Genomic DNA, 9,502 nt, shown 5'->3' with positions numbered 1-9,502 from the left:
TGTCTAAGGTTCCTCATGTATTAAATGGAAGAAGTAGAATTCCATCTCAGAATGTCCAACTCCTAAACTGTGCTTTAAACCACTTGCACATCTACTAGGTGAACTCTTTGTTACAGAGTATACTGTGTATATAGTATACGTCAGACGATAAATACCTTTTAGAGACTATGTCATTCATGCATGCACATATCCAGCCATTATGTTCCAGGTACTTTGCTAGGCACTAGAGATTCAGCAATGAACAAGACAGACAATCTTTTATGGATTTACAGTCTACAGGGGAATCAAACCTTAAAGAAATAAGGACACAGATAATTAGGTAATTGCCATCATGATAAGCTCTATAAGGGATGCTATGAGCAGAAAAGTTCATCTAGTTCACAGGTGCGATGGGATCAGCAAAGTCCTCCCCAAGGAGGTGATGAGGATGAGTAGGATTCACAGAAAAAGATTAGATGGGGGCTGTGGGAATGTCATTTTAGCTAAAGGGAACAATATGTGCAAAGGTCCTGTGATGAGAAGGAATGTGTTACGTTTTAGGAGGTGGAAAAATGCCAGTGTATTCTTCCTAGAGCAGAGATTGACAAACTTTTCCTGGAACGGCCATACAGTAAATATTTCGTGCTTTGAGGCCATATGGTCCTTGTAGTAAATACTCAACTTTGCTGTTACAAAGGCAGCCACAAACAATATGTAAATAAATGGCTGTGTCTGTGTTTCCAGAAAACCTCATTTAACAAAAACAGGGCCCAATATGGCCTAAGGGCAGTTGTTTGCTGACCCCTATTCTATAGCATACTGAGAGGACAATGGTATGAGAGGAAACTGATGAGGTAGATAGAACATCCTTATGAAGCTTATGAAGCTGGTATTAATTTCTTCAATTTATGCATGGGGAAATTGTGGTTCAGATACGTGAACTAACTTGATTAAGGACACCCAGTTAATAGTTGGCAGATCCATAATTCAAAAGTAGTCTGTTTGACTCCAAAGATCATGTCCCTCTCTTCTTTAAAAAAAAAAAACAAACTTTAGGGCTGGCCTGGTGGTGCAGCGGTTGGGTTCGCACGTTCTGCTTTTTGGCAGCCCAGGGTTCACCGGTTCGGATCCCAGGTGCGGACATGGCACCGCTTGGCAAAAGCCATGCAGCGGTAGGCATCCCACGTATAAAGTAGAGGAGGATGGGCATGGATGTTGGCTCAGGGCCAGTCTTCCTTGGCAAAAAGAGGAGGATTGGCAGCAGTCAGCTCAGGGCTAATCTTCCTCAAAAACAAACAAACTTTATTATTTTATGTGGTTACAGATGTAACAGTTATTTAAATATCAAACATTACATAAATATATAATGTAGATGATCCATGACCTCAAAATCTCAACTTTCCAAAAATCTCACTATCAATAATGTAGTATATACTCCTCTAACTCCTTTTTTATGTAGCTATAACATTCTATTCAAAAATAAAAATGGGATTATATTATTCACACTGTCTATAACACCCTCCCTTTTTTTTTTTACTTATAGCATTACTTTACTACCAATATAATGTGGGCATTTTTTCATGTCAATATCAATATATATGGATCTACCTAATTATTTATAATGATGTATCATAGTTCATTGAAGGATTTAACCAGTTTCCTATTAGTGGATATTTGGGTGGTTTCCAATGCAACTTTGAATATCCTTGCTCTGACAGCTTTAGGTGCTTGAGCCACGTCTGTGGTCGTACCAACTCTCCTAGACTCTGTGGAGTTACAGGACCTTCCATTCAGCATGCTTTGGGGGCATCACATGGCTCCTTGGGATCATTTCCTTTCTTAAATATACAAATAATGACAGCTTTGAATAAAGATTTCTTCACTGGAACAATTCTTATATATTAAAACAAAATTCTGATATCTAGGAAAATCTGTTTCATTGCTCAGCACGTGAAATACCATATTTTATTCCACAAATATTTTCTTAAGTGTCTACTCCATGCCATGCACTGACCGAAGCAATGGGGACACTGATGAACAAGACAGACAAGGTCCTTGCTCTCCTGGACTTTAAATTCGTAATCACTTTTACTTTATTTAGATTGTACTACCTGGATCTACCATAGAAAACAAAATTCACCTTGCATTGAGAACCTAACTTTTGCTGACTATGAAATGAAGAAATAAGAAGCTTGGAAATTTAGTTTTCATGATATTCCCTCAGGCCTCAAATAACTCAAAGCTGTAACTACTTGCTTCTTAAATTGGATATTTTTGATTATAGTATAATATTGGCATAAGGATAAACATATCAATGGAACAGAATTGAGAATCCAGAAATAAACCCATATATCTATGATCAATTGATTTTTGACAAGGGTGCCAAGATCACTGAGAGAAAAAAGTAGTCTCTTCAACAAATGGTGCTGGTACAACTGTACATCCACATACAAAAGAATGAAGTTTGACTGTTACCCACACCATGTACAAAAAGTAACTCACAATGGATCAAAGACCTAAATGTAAGAGTAAAACTATAAAACTCTTAGAAAGAAACATAGGAGTAAATTCTCATGACTTTGGATTTGGCAATGGTTTCTTAGATATGACACCAAAGGAAGCACCAGCAACAAAAGAAAAACTAGATGAAATGGACTGCATCAAAATTGAAAACTTTTGTGCATCAAAGGACACTATCAAGAGAGTGAAAAGACAACCCCAAAAACGAGAAAAATATTTGTAATCACAAATCTGGCAAGGGTCTAGTACCCAGAAAATATAGAGAACACTTACAGTTCAACAGCACAATTAAATTATGGGCAAAGGACTTATATAGACGTTTCTCCAAAGAAGGTATACAAATTGCCAATAAGTCTCTGATATCATAAGTTCAATATCATAAGTCACTAGGGAAATGTAGATCAAAAACACGAGATACCACTTCACACCCACTAGGTTGGCTATAATAATAATTTTTTTTTTTTTGAGGAAGATTAGCTCTGAGCTAACATCTGCCACCAATCCTCCTCTTTTTGCTGAGGAAGACTTGCCCTGAGCTAACATCCTTGCCCATCTTCCTCCACTTTATATGTGGGACACCTACCACAGCGTGGCTTGCCAAGTGGTGCCATATCCGCAATCAGGATCCGAACCAGCAAACCCTGGGCCACCGAAGCAGAACATGTGCACTTAACTGCTGCACTGATGGGCCAGCCCCTATAATAATAATTTTAAAAATCATTTTAAGTGATTTTTATCATTAAATCATTACATTTTTAATCATTTTTATCATTTCTTTAATAAGATAAACATAGAATTAGCATATGACCCAGCAATTCCACTTCCAGATAGATACCCCAAAGGGCTGAAAACAGGTGTTCAAACAAAAACTCGAACATAAATGATCATAGCAGCACTGTTCACAAAAACCAAAAGGTGAGGGGCTGGCCCCATGGCTGAGTGGTTAAGTTCACGCGCTCTGCTGCAGGCGGCCCAGTGTTTCGTTGGTTCGAATCCTGGGTGCAGACATGGCGCTGCTCATCAAACCACGCTGAGGCAGCGTCCCACATGCCACAACTAGAAAGACTCACAACAAAGAATATACAACTATGTGTACCGGGGGGGCTTTGGGGAGAAAAAGGAAAAAATTAAATCTTTAAAAAAACAAAACAACAACAACCACAAAAAAACCAAAAGGTGAAAACAACCCAAAGGTCCATCAATGGATGAGTGGATAAACAAAATATGGTATATTTGTAAAATGGAATGTTATTCAGCCATTAAAAGGAACAAAATACTTACACATGCTACAACACAGATGAACCTTGAAGACAGTACGTGAAGTGAAAGAAGCTAGACACAAAAGGTCATGTATTGTGTGATTCCATGTATATGAAATATCCAGAATAGGCAAATCTATAGAGACAGAAAGCAAATTAGTAGTTATTTAGGGATGAGAGAATGAGGGGTTGGGAGGAGGGCAATATTTAAAGAGTGCAGTTTCTCTTTGAGGTGACGGAAATATTCTAAAAAATTGACTGTGGTGATGGTTGCACCTATCTGTGACTATATCAAAAACCATTGAATTACATACTTTGAGTGAATTGTATGGTATGTGAATTATATCTCAATAAGGCTGTCCAAAAAAAAAAGACATGGGATTTGGCAATATCAACTAGAGCTGACATACTCTGATATGCAAACCCTATGACCCAGCATTGTAATGTTCATCCAAAGATCTGTACAAGAATGTTCACAGTAGTACTGTTAAAACTAGACCTAAAGTGGAAACCTAAATGCGCCTCAGCAGTAAAATGGATAAATTGTGATATATTCAAATAATGAAATGCTACACAGCAATGAAAAGGAACAAGCTACAACTACATGCAACAATATAAATGAATCTCCAGAACATAAAATTGAGCAAAAGAAGCCAGACTCAAAAGAATACATTCTGTATGATTCCATTCACATAAAGTTAATACCTGGGGAGCCTAATCTACGGAGTTAGAAGTCAGGATACTGTTTACTCTCAGGAGTCTTGGTAATGACTGGAAAGGGAGCATAAAGAGGCTTTTGTGGAGCTGGTAATGTTCCATTTCTTAATTTGTGTTGGTTAGATGTTCACTTTGTGAAAATTCATCAGGCTTTATTTACCCTTATGATTTGTGTAATTTTATGTGTTTATGTTATACTCCAATAAAAAATTTTAAAATTTCAGAATATTTTTGAACGCACATTTTTAAGTCCTAAGAATATTTCTCCTTTTTTTTTCTTTTTGGTCATTCCTTGATACTCTTCAATTTTTTTCAGTTGTGTAGTTATCACTCTATTTCTATTTTTCAATCTTTTTTCCTAAAAGCAAGCCATTGCTTGTCCATATTAAGCCTTTATACAAAGCAGAAGTGTCCCCTCTTCAAGGCACTTTATTTCCTATTGTCTGAAAATTGTGACCTGATTTTGTAATAATGAGGCACTTTACTGCCATCTAGTGGTAAATTGTCACAACGAAGTTATAAATTGCATCGTCTACCAGTGAACAGTGCCCACCTAGAGGTGATGTCCTCCTGCAAGACACAACTTGCCAACTAAATGTGGTAACCTTGTTTGGCACTATTGTGATGAACCCCACAGACAGTAGAATGTTGATGCTCTCTAGATGGTTTTGTTCTTACTTTCTTTTTTCCTGTCTGATGCTGTTCTTAAAGACATGGTTCAAGTATTCACAATCAGTCTTATCACTGCAAAGCTTAAGCCCATTTGGACAAACATGAAAGCAGAAGTTCAGTAAATGCTAATATTATTGTTCATATCAAAGAACAACTGATTTTCTTCTTCTTTTTTTTTTTTAACCAAATTCTGGATCCATAACAATCATGAATGTCTTAGGACTGTTTTTCTTGCTCAAAATATTCTGTGAAACAGCCTGAGAACCTCTTCACAGGCCTGTGTTAACCTGCTGCTTATTGAGTCTTCATAAGTGCTAGGTACTCTTCTAAACATTTTATATCTACCAATTCACTTAATTCCCTACTAATTCATTTAACTAATCCTCCTCTGGAAGGTGCCCTTATTATCATCAGCACCTTACGGATGAGGCAACTGAAGCACTGAAAAGTTAGGTTGTATTACAAGTGATAATATTACAAAAATACCTTCTTTGGGGAGCTTACAGTATATTAGGGACACGAAACAAAATGAAAACCATGTAAGGATTTAAAAACAAACAAAGGAGAAAGTACTTTGGACCCTGCCGGACAAGTCATTTTTCTCCTTTTGGTCTCAGTTTCCTCATCTGTGTAAGAACGAAGTGGATTTTCCCCAAGGTCACATAGCTAATAAATGGCAGATGTAGAATCTGAACTTGAGTATCTTGGCTTCAGACCCCAACCTCATAATCGCTATGCTGGACTTAGTGCCAGTTCTTGTCCTGTTTCTGTTCCTTTGCTGCCTTCCTGTGGGCAACAAATATTTGTGTTGCCTGTGCTCCTGCTATTTTCACCCACAAGATGTGTACGTGTCCAAGCGGGCCCCTGTCTCCAAGCTCCCTGCATCCTTGCTAATCCCAGGAAAATCTGTGACCTTTTGGGTAAGGACATGGATAATAAGGTGAAAAAATGAGGATGGTGGCTCAGGTTCTGGCATTTTTTTTTTTAAATTGTGGTGTGCAAGATGACATGAGTGGAGTGGTATTAAAATAGAGCCAGAGGAGCCATGTCAGAGGAATTGCCTTGCATGTCTTGTTTTATCTTCCAAACTGGACCAAACTGCCAACATTCCAAGAAGTCAGTAAGGACAAGAATATCCTGTCTATAAGGACTGATGGAACTGGACTTTGCTAATAACCAGATCACTAACCAAATAATGAAGTACCGGTGTAGACTTTTGCTTGATGATTGACCCTCAGGCCAATCTATGAAGTACAAACCTAGTCTCACCTCATCTAGCACCAATGAACCTTTCTTTAAGACAACTCACCTCATCCTCTCTTTTCCCATAAAAACCCTAAGCCCCTCTCCTGTCACTGGGATGCTATTTGGGTTTCTATCTGAATCTGTGCTCCCCGAATTGCAATTCTTTGATCCCAAATAAATGCTTTGTCTCTTAAATTGGTTTCTGTTTTTGTAGGTTGACAGTGGTAAAATATGCATAACATGAAGTTTGCCATTTTAGCCCTTTTTAAGTGTACAGCTCTGTGGCATTAAGTATATTCACATTGTTATACAACCATCACTACTATCTATCTCCAAAACTTTTTCATCGTCTCCAGCTGAAACTCTGTACCCATCAAACAGTAGCTTTCCATTCCTCCCTCCCTCTAGCCCTTGGCAATCACTATTCTACTTTCTGTCTCTGTGAATTGGACTACTCTAGGAAACTCATATAAGAGGAATCATATCATATTTGTCCTTTTGTGACTGGCTTATTTTACTTAGCATAGAGTCTTCAAGCTTCGTCCATGTTGTAGCCTGTGTCAGGGTGTCCTTCCTTTCTAAGGTTGAATAATATTCCGTTGTATATATACACTACATTTTGTTTATCCATGCATCTGTCTATATACACTTGGGTTGCTTCCATGTTTTGGCTATGGTGAATAATGCTGCTAGGAACATGGGCATACAAATAACACTTCGAGTCCCTGCTTCTACTTTTTTGGGGTAAATATCCAGAAGTGGAACTGCTGGATCAGATGGTAATTCTATGTTTAACCTTTTGAGGAGGCACTAAACTGTTTTCCACAGCTGGTGCACCATTTATATTCCCACCAGCAATGCATAAAGGTTCCAATTACTCCATATCCTCACACCAACACTGGTGATTTTATGTGTGTGTGTTTTTTAAAATATAATAGCTATCCTAATGGATATGAAATGCTCTCATTGTGGTTTTGATTTGCATTGCCCTAATGACTAGTGATGTTGAATGTCTTTTCATGTGCTTATTGATCATCTGTATGTCTTCTCTGGAGAAATGTCTATTCAAGTCTTTTCTCCATTTTTAAATTGGATTTTTGTTGTTGTTGAGTTTCTAGAATCTTTCAGAGCTTTCTCATCTCTAGAAATTTTTGTGAGCCTTGGAGGTGTGTGGATATGTCATCTCAGCCTCTGGGATGGCTGGCAGGACCCTTGTCTCTGCAGGATGAAATAAACAGAGTTTCTCATTCAGTCTTTCAGATTAATTAATTAATCAAATAATTCATTAATTGGATCATTATCCTATGAGTCATTCTTTGGGTATATCAGATTTTCAGGCTAATACAAGAATATATGCTTATATATTTACATGAAGTTCAAGAACTGTCAAAGTTGATCTATGGTGCTAGAAGTCAGAATAGTGGTTACCTCTGGGAGAGCAAGTACTGACTGTGAGGGGACATGCGTCAGGAGACAAAAAGAAACTTTCTGGTTTGATAGCTCTGTAACTTGATCTGGCAGGTGGTAACACAAGAACATAGGTAAACATTTATTAGATATGCACTTAAGATGTTTGCATTTTTCAATATGTAAATTATGCCTCACTTTTTAAAAGTTAAAAGAAAAAGCTTTAAAAAAAACCTTTTCTTCCCCTCTAGTAAATCCTTTTGGTGTCAATTTCATAGGCTCAAAGGTCTGAGGTGCCCCCTTGTGGCCGCCTGTGGTTCTCTTAATTTTTCTCTGCCCTTTTGGACCCAGCACCCAGCACAGTGCCAAGGATTCACAGACACAACAAATACTTACTGGGCACCTACTCTGTGCCAGGCACTGTGCTATGTGCTGAGGAAACAGCGGCGAACAAGATGGATAAATTCTCCTTCCTTATGGAGTCCACAATCTAGTGGCAAAGATAGGGAGTAAACAACCTAACGCCTCCTGTTGAGAACAAGTAAGAGAGCCTGCCTGAGGAGAGGTGGAAGAGGGTGTCCTTGGGGTATTCATGTTGGAGCTGGGATCTGGAGGCTGTTGAGTTATCTCTAAGGGAAGAGAGCATTTCAGGCAGAGGGATCAGCATGTGCAAGCATCCTGAGAAGGGAGGAAGTATAATATATGAAAAAGATGACTGTAGTTACAGCCCCGAGAGAGGCGAAAAGGGCCCTGAAACAAGTCTGGAGATGTGGGAAGGGCAACAGTAAGAGATTTATTTGGCCTTTGTCTTAAGAGCAATGTGGAGCCATCAAATAGTTTTAAATAGAAGAGGGACATAACCAGATTTCTGACTCAGAATCATTACTCTGACAGCAGGGTGAAGAATAGATCGGAGAGAACCAGGAAGGATGTGAAACGGCCATGGATGGCTACTGCACAAGTCCAAGCACCCAGTGTGTGCTCAATATTTATGGAAGTAAAGGACTCTAGACTCCTTTTTTTAGATGAGACCAGTATGCCTGAGCTGGGCAGTTTACAATCCACCTGCTCATCTTCTATCTTCTGTGATGCTCCCAACAGACCATTAACTCCCATTTTACAGGTGAGGAAGTTGAGGTTCAGAGGCAAAAGAAAATCACACAGCTATCAAGAGTGAAAGCCAGATCTGAATCCTGGCCTGTATGACAGGTATCAAGTCGAGTGCCGGGGAAGCTTCCCCACATTTGGGGAGAGGGGAGGGGCCGTACTCCCTTGTTCACGCAAGAATTATATTTATTGAGCACCTACTGAACTTCCTAGCGTGCTGGTAATGGGAAAAGTAGAGAAGGACTTAATAATAAAGGCTATCTTTATCACCATTAACGTTATTAGACACTATTTGTCAGGCTCTGTGTCAAGCGCTTTCCATGCCATCATTTCCTCTTCACAAAGCACTATTATTATTCCCATATTTCAGACGGGTAAACTGAAGCTTGGAGAGTTGACTCGCCCAAGGACACTCAGCCAGAGGGCTCCTATAGAGCCGTGAAGAGCTTCCGAAGTGGGGATAGAAGTGACTGACGATATCACAGTGCTAGGAAGCATACAGAGATCCACTGGACGCCGGTACTAACCGCTCTGCGTCCAAGTGAGCGGGCGCGCGCTCGGCCCCGCGCTCCCGGGGACGTTTGGTCACGTGACCC

Source organism: Equus przewalskii, chromosome 21, assembly GCF_037783145.1.
Source record: "Equus przewalskii isolate Varuska chromosome 21, EquPr2, whole genome shotgun sequence".
NCBI classification, from domain to species: Eukaryota; Metazoa; Chordata; class Mammalia; order Perissodactyla; family Equidae; genus Equus; species Equus przewalskii.
This window is presented reverse-complemented; position numbering follows the sequence as displayed.